Source organism: Chinchilla lanigera, unplaced genomic scaffold, assembly GCF_000276665.1.
Source record: "Chinchilla lanigera isolate Chin_1 unplaced genomic scaffold, ChiLan1.0 scaffold00016, whole genome shotgun sequence".
Taxonomy (NCBI): domain Eukaryota; kingdom Metazoa; phylum Chordata; class Mammalia; order Rodentia; family Chinchillidae; genus Chinchilla; species Chinchilla lanigera.
In genome coordinates, this window is record NW_004955417.1 from 30,626,762 (window position 1) to 30,635,307 (window position 8,546).

The window sequence follows — 8,546 nt, forward strand, 5'->3', positions numbered from 1 at the left end:
CCTCAATGCTTTAAGTGACTTTGCTTTACGAAGCTAAGAACTCACTTCTGGCCATCTGGCTCACACATGGAGGAGAGTAAACTAACTGAGTTGGCTGAGAACACAAGAACCATCTGGTCATCCAGAAAACCTCCCTTGAATGCCCACTCTGTGCCAGGAACTGAAACCAAGGGTGAAGATGATAGTTTGGCTGGGCTCAGTACAAAAAAGTCTTTTTCCAGTTGTTTGACTCTTGGACAATGAAGCAGGATATCATGAGAGCCCATAAATACTCCATTTGTGACACAAATACTTCACAACCACATCAGATGTTACCAAAGGTTTCATTTCTTCTCTTTGCTGAAGAGATTGAACTAATTGATTCATGTAAACTCAGTGCTCCTATGGAATGACCATGTGCCTCTGTCCAGTATTCCCTTTCTGTGAACCACTCCTTCTGCCTGCTAGCAGAGAACCTCATGAACAGCATCCTCTTGTCCTGAGAGTCCCCAAGCCAGGTGGCTGGGCGGTCCCACTGGGCATTTTCACTCAGCTGTCTGCCAAAAACTGGAGCACTTAATCAAACTCATTCTGAGCTAAAACTAAGTACTCTTCTTCCTGACACCTACATTTCTATCAATGGCACCACGTTCTTCTTTTGGTAATTTTGACATAAAATCTTTCAGCTCCCTCTGAAACCCCGTGCCTCTCAGAACTTTAGAACTGAATCATTACATCGTGAGGACCCAACATTTCTAGTACTCGTGATCTACTTAAAAGAACCACCCCCTGCCCCGTGTTCAGGCCTTTTTGTGCTTCTGCTCCTTAGACTGTCTGAGCAGTAGGATAGAGGATCCCCAATCCCTGTTTTCTTTTCCACTTCCTAAATAAACACGTGTGTTTTTTAGGTTTGGCTGCCCATTAATTCAAACCTTATCAAGATATGAGTGGATTTTGACCATGAGTGGAAATCTTTAACTTCTCTTATTTCAGGTAGCACAAAGTGTTCAGTAGAGGTGGGCACGTGGTACACACATATAATCCCAGTTTCTAAGGCAGGAGACTCACAAGTCTGAGGCCAGTCTGAGCAACTCAGAGAGACCCTGTCTCAAAACAAAACATTTTTTTAAAAAGAGCTAGTGGAGGTTCAGTGTGAGTGAGCTTACCTAGTAGGCACGATGGCATGGATTCACTCCCCACTATAGCATTAAGCGAAAAATATTTCAGTAGATATTTTATAGGGTGGAAAAGGGGAAACACTTCTCTAAAATACATAGGTTATTTACAATTCAGGAAATTTCCAGGCAGGCGCATCCTATTTCATTGTTTTGCACTTCTAGCACGGCAGGTCCAGCACCATCCCGTCTCCACTACCCTCTGTCTATGGGATTGCTTTGGGAGCTGTGCTCTCCAAATAGGTCAAAGCCTTATGTGGATGGAAATCCCCACCTGCAGGACTCAAGGCATATTGACATGTGGCTTATTATAATCCATTTACCTGTGTTGATCAGTGACAGCTCTGTGTTTTGCTGAGCAGTAAGCCCCCTGAAAGAAAGGACTTTGTTTGCAAGTAAGCATTGGAATTTTTAGGCCCTAACAAAGAGCACTGCATCTGGTAAGGTTGCCCAGTAAAAAAACCTCCATCTTTTGTTCTGTAAAGATGTTGCTGAAGGAAAGCAAAGATAAACTGCAGATTGTAGGAAGACAGTGGCGCTGCACCACTAAAGACACGTTTGCAAATAAGCACATGAAGATGTTCAACAGCACACAGTGAAACATGATTCACTCTACACACCTGTGGAAGGTCTCACCGCCTCACCACGTCATGTGCTGCTAAGAATGGGGGTCAACTGGACCCACATTTCCAGTGGAAATGTAAAATGGTGTGATAACTCTGGAAAATGGGACTTGGCTGTCATGCCACTCCTAATCCACATAAGGGAAAGGGAAATGTACTACCTCACAGAGACTTACGCTTCTTTGCTCATAGTAGCTGCCCTGTAATAATCCAATATGAAATGACCCAAACACCTCCTGGCAGGTAAACAGATAAATTGTGGTACAGTCAATGTGGAGTACTACTCAGCAATTAAAAGGAATAAACCACTGATACATACAAGTAAGTTGTGAAATAACTCTGCTGAGTGAAAGAAGCCAGACATAAAAATAACACTCTGTGCTCCCGTTACAGACACTAGAAACTACAGAATAATCTCTAGTAGAAGACAACAAGTGAGCATTTGTCTAAAGACAGAAAGGGCTAAAAGGATGGGTTACCGGGGCTGCAAGGAAACGTTGGAGGTGGTGGACATATTCAGCATCTTGACTGTAACGATGATTTCATGAGTGCTTATTGTGGGAAGCAGCTGAAGCTGGAATCAATCACACATGTGGGGCTGCAGCAAGGCCAGTCCTGAGAACACAGAGTGCCCACGGCGAGCCACATGAACAAGCTGCTCCAGCTCTGACAGAGGTGCCCCGGCAATCCAAGTGAACAGGTTGCTAGGCAGAGGGTGTCACATGACATCAACCTGTGCAGTACATAAATAAGCGTACAGCACTGGTTGAGCAGTTCCTTTCCTCCCACCCAGAGAGAAGGCTCCACCTGACCCCAGCTCCCTGCATCCTGGCTTCATGTCTTCACCTTCTCCCCACCCATCATGGTCCTCACCCTGGAAATTTCGAGAGCCACACAGGCTGAAGCACTTATGTATGTCTCACTTTGTCAAATTGTCACTTTAAATATATTCAATTCTTTCAATGCTGGTTATATCTAAATACAGCCATAAAAGGAACAGAATGACTTGCATTTTTCATAAAAATCTAGCTTAGGATCATGATGAAAATGAAGAAGAGACCCAATTATTCAGTCATGGGTTTAAGCACCTGGATTAGCCCTTAGGTTCCGGGCACTACTGGAGGCAGGGGAGCATAGCACAGAGTGGTGAAGGGGGCCCTCCATCTCCTGCTTGGGCCCCCTGGAGAGCTGGGGACACACACTCTGCACTGAGATGAACATCTTCTCTTTCGCCCCAGAAGGAGTAACGTGGAAAGAAGTGCTGGGCTGCTGTTCAGCTCAGAAAGCCGGGGAGACCAGGCAGAGGCCAGGGCACAGCAGCCCGGCATCGTATGCACGCTTTCGTTTCAGAACCTCCTTGATTTCACTTGTAAACATCTGGGACAGAACAACAGCATCCTGGGTAGGACTGTGAATTCTTTGATCCTGTATGCAGTTCACCTCATGTGTCTGAAGGAAGATTTTGGGGTCTGCTGGTGGTGGGAGTGCCTATGAAGAGTCAAGCGACATGCATATAAATTAAAGGCCTGAGAGATTTCTAAAAGCCGAACACCAATTAGGAAACCAGTTTCAAATTAGAATCATCTCCCATAATCACCACTCTGAAAGGAATTACCTTGCCCCCAAACTGGAGCCCACAGTGCCCTTTCATTTTGCAGCAGACCCTAAGGCTCGTTGTATTTATCTTTTCTTGTCCGTGCTGAATGAAATCCATGCCTTTGTGGTGGCAGATGGTGAGCTCATCACTGTGTTCTCAAGCCTTCACCATCTAGCATGTGCTGGGCGCCAACTCCAGCAGCAGGAGGCTGTCAACCAGCCAGACCCACGTTGACCCCGGGAGCTGCTGTCCACTAGGGGTGAAGACCATGTAAACCTGAGAAAGGAAACTGCCGGAGGTGAAGCCAAAGGAGGAGGAGGCTAGGGTCTCTCGGCCTTCTGTGAATGGGGGCTTTGCCCTCATAGCCTGTGGCTTCTTCTTTGGAGTTATCTAGATTTTGCCAGATACTCTACTCCAAAGTCTTGATAACACTGTGAAATATTCAGACACCAAAAGGTTTAAGTAATAAAATAATAACCCCAGTGTCAGAAATGAAGGCTGATCAATAAAATCGCCATCTCCTATGGCTCTAAATCTCACCTCCCTCCTAGCCATGCTCCTTCCCTGGGTCCAATTTCACCCACCTCAGGCCCTTGCCTCTTTTTTTAACCATCTATGTGCATCTCCATACTACATATGTGTACACTGTTGCTTGTGTGCTTTAAACTATATATGGCACTATATTCTAGATATTCAAGCCAGATTTCCCCACAGGTGAGTGAGCATCATCCTTGTTGAAATGCATGGCGCTAGCTAGAACACTTCTCTGTTCTTATTTTCCATCATGTGGACATCCCAGTACTTATTTCTGCTATGGCTGGTAGATCTCTAGTAGTGCTGCTTCGGGAATTCTGCTGCAGTCGTTCCAGAGAAGATGCCCCGAGTGCCTGAGCCAGAATTCCTGGGGCGGGGGGGGGTACTGGGAAGTGGAACTTTTGGGTCATCATGTACGGCAGAACTTCCATCATCCAGATGTCACCATGCAGCACCTGTCATGACTGCAGTGATGAAAATTCCACCAGCCACATATGAATTACCATTTCCCATAATCTCGCTAATTCCTGGTGTAGTTATACACAAAAATGTTTTCAGAAAGATTATGAAAGCGTATTTCAATGTGGCTTGAATTTACATTTTTCTTATCACCAGTGGATTTGAGCAACTTTTTAATGTTTAGTGGTCATTTAATTTTTTCATCTATGAATAATTTTTTCATCTATGAATTTTTTCATCTATGAATAGTTTTCTCCTCCCAATTTTTCATTTTTGCTGACTTCCTTAAAAGTGTCTTCATCAGAATAATTCAATTTATCACCCCTAATTTCAAATTTATTAAAGCTTTGCTAGAAGACACTTGAACTTCTTGGAATCTTAGAATACCTACATTAGATTCCCTGTACCAACTTTAGCCCACACAGTTTCTTCTTGGTAATAAACTTTGCTTCAATTTTGAAAACTGGAAGCAATGCATACCTTTTTGTTTCCTTAATTCTAACTATGCTTTGAGGATAAGCGATATGGTATATAGAAAAAACTAGGATCTTAGGGCAATTTTTGAAGGACTACAGAGATCAGAACCCTTCAGAGATCCTTTACGGATGAGCCACGGCAATGGCAATTGATGGTTAAAAGTCACAGAGAAACTTGAGAAAGGAAGGTGTCAGGCCAGAGAGGCCCTGGCTGGTGTGGTGAGCAGCAGTCCTGATGTAGGTGACGGTGAGGGAGTCATCACCCTCCCAGGAAGGTCCCCAAGAGGTCTGCCCAGCCATGCGTGACACTCATCCTGCATTACAGGGTCCTCTCGCATTGAGGACACACAGTGTGCATGAAGTAGCTATTTCCTGACTTGTGCTGGCTGTGTGAGAAATGCTTGACATGGCTGTGTGGGAAACGCTTGACACGTGAGCTCATGGGACTTCTCACCACTCCACAGAAACCATGAGGCCATGGTATAGATGGGAACACTGAGGCCCCTGGGGGGACAGTCAGCCACAGGTCCTGCTGCTGTCCCCATCATCCACAGCCAGGACTCTGGGAGACAGAAGTCACTTTTAGGGAGTCATCCTCTGGCGTTACCACGGAAATGGGTAAAATCCCAGATGTAGGGAATTTGTGAGTAATTTTTGTGTCTGAAAAAAAGAAAGCAAAAAGCTACGTCTAGGATCTCAGCCTCCCGCACAGTCACCAAATTGAGCAGCCCCAAGGTCTTCCTCCCAAGCTCCCTGTAGTCCCCCAGCTCCACTGGCCTCCCCTCTCTGAGGCCACAAACCATCTGGCAGAACTAAGAGTCTGCTGGGGCTGGGCGGTCAAATGGTCAACCACCCTGGAGGAAGTTGCTGACAGGGAAGCTGTGTGTCTTTCACAAAGACACAATCGCTTGTTTTAAAAGGTAAGATGTCCTCGAAACGCTCTGTGCTCTCAGCAGGGTGAGTCCTAGCCAACTTGCTTCATTTCCCATAGAGGCTCTGCTCACCCTTGAAACTCCATGACCGCCAACCCACAGAAGCTGTTTTCTGCTTTGAAGTTGCTTTGGGCTCAGACGTCAGGGTCTGGGCCAGGTTGGCTTCGGAAGACCTTCAGAGGCTGCTGCTTGCCCAGGTCAAGTCCTCTGCGTGGCGGTCAAGGCCTTGGCTCAGTCTTCAGGGAGGACTGAGCTGCTCCAGGCCAGGAAGGGTGAGAGAATGTTTCCACTGCAGGGCAGGGTATCAGGGGCGCTGGGGATGGTTTGGTTTTCTGAACCAAGGCTGTGACACAAAGACTAAAAGTTAAAATGTGCTTGGTGTGTTGTAAAGATACGTTTATTAGATCTAGAAATATCTGCGTTCCAAAATGGTAATGACTACACAATAGTTATTCTGTGCAGATCATTATTTCCCATGTAATTATTGCTAACTTGAGGTAATGATGAAATAATCTTAATAAATGGTCTCATAAAAAATAGTGTCATGGCAAATGGACTGTGAGCAGCATGAGAAGTCGCACATGAAAACAGTTAGGAGCATTACCCAGAGTTCCCATTATGTCTTCAGCCACCTCGCCTTGCGATGCGCTAATATTTCTCTTAAATAGAGTCACGGATCATTAATTTCCTGGTCTTGAAATCTCTTATTATTAAAAATGTTACTTAGCAACCTTTAGACATTGAAGTGAATCCAAATAAGAAAAGCCAAAAGGTCTGTTGGTCTGTTCACTCTCATTGTAAAAAGACGATTGATGTCCTGGGCTGGAATATTTTTCATTGCCCTCTTAGAATTATATTGTCTTGACTGGTTTAGGGAGGGAAAGGAGTACAAATGAGCTTCCTTGGCTGCCCTGGCTCAAGGAACAAAATCACCAACTTTTGGTGTTTATCCCACACGCTGCCTCTCTGTTCTGAAAACCATTCTCTTCCCTCTCCACGTGCGGGGTGCAGTGTTTGAAAACAGACGTGCTATCTCATTTCGGCTACGCAGGCAGCCAGCACAAAGGAGTCACTTTTTCTTTTCTTTGCAATTTGATTCATTGCCTGCCACGTTTTGCTAAAAGCCGTCAGATTTGCCTTCACGACCACCTTCTCCAGGTGGAGCCGCAGGAAGCACACCGACGGAGCTGGCCTTTCTGCGGGTCCCGCGCCCACTCCAGTGCGTGCCCCGAGGGCCTTGCTGCCCATCTTGGCACACGGTTTCTAGGGTGCCTGGCTGTACGGTGTCCGGGGCCTGCACTTGGTGTCAGCACCATGCTTGGCTCTCTCAGAGCTGAGTGTTGGTGAAGGGACTGGCTCTGCCGCCCTGGCCTGGCCGCCACGGCGGTGTAGCTGAGCCTGCCTCCGAGGCTGTCTTATCCCCCGGGAAGGAGATAATCAAGGGCCACACTTCAGCCCGGCCCAGGGCTCAGTCTCCAGACGCTCAGTGACCAGCACCGGAGTCAGTTCCTGTGCAAGAAGTAGATGAGTTTAAAACAATACATTAAATATTTTTCCACATCATTCCAAAGATACAGGTGTCTGTCGATACAGTAGGCTTTTCAAAGAATTATAGACCCATATTTAAATCAGTATGAACCTACCTTTACCCACAGACGCCTTACCTGCTGCTTTGGAAGAAGAGATTATAAATAATCACTTGTGCTGTCCTGTGCGTCTATGCATTTAGATATAGACTAGGGTAGGCTGTTAACACAGTAGTTGTACGTACTCACAGGGTGCGCACAATCAAGGCAGGATAATCAACCCACCCACCACTCCAAAGGTTCAACATTTCTTCAGGCTGGGAATCTTCAAAATCCTCCCTCCAAGCTACTTTGAAGGTTGTTGACTACTGCAAGCCAGCTCTCCCACTGTGCTACAGAAAAATGTGCTCTGTACGCACTAGCCAACCTCATAGCAACCGTCTCTCCCTCTCTTCATGTACACAGCAACACGGTTGGCTTTCATGTTCAATGGAGGACACGCATTTTTTTTCCCATGCCTGGTTTACTTCCCCTAACATAACGACCACCATTTCCATCCGTATTATTGCCAATGACAGGATTTCATTCTTGTTCATGGCTGAGTAGTATTCTAGCGTGTTATATATTTGTATATATCCCACATTTTCTTTATTCCTGAGCCAATGGGCTCTTAGTGTGATACTATATTTTGGCTGTTGTAAATAAGGCTGCATTAAATATGGAAGTATAGACACCAAATAGTTTTAATAGCAATTTATGGGCTAACAATCACATCCTCTGCAGAACTATAACACTGTAATTAAAAAACCTCACAGACAATCAAAAACTTCTCTTCCTGAACTTCACAAACACTTTTTTTAAAGTTATGGATAATTTTAAGAATACTTTTGTCTTTATTAAAGATATCAATGTAAAATTCCATGTTTACATCTGAAGTTTGAGAACATTTCTTCGATTCTATTTGAAGTTTTCCAGCGGAGATGTAAATTCAGTGGCTCTGGGAAGGGCGCTGCGAGCGAGGGCCACGCTCCAGTCCACGGCCGCTGGGAGGATGGTGAGGACGCGGAGGACACAGAGGAGGACGGAGAGCAAGAGTCCGCGCGGGCCACCGTCGCCGGCCTCAGGGACGCCGCTTCCGCTTCCGGCGCGTTCGCCGGCCCGACGGTGCACAGCCTGCCCCTCTCGGGGCCAGGTCTCAGGCTGTGCCGCCCTGGGGCGGGCCGGGACTGGAGGGGGAGCACAACC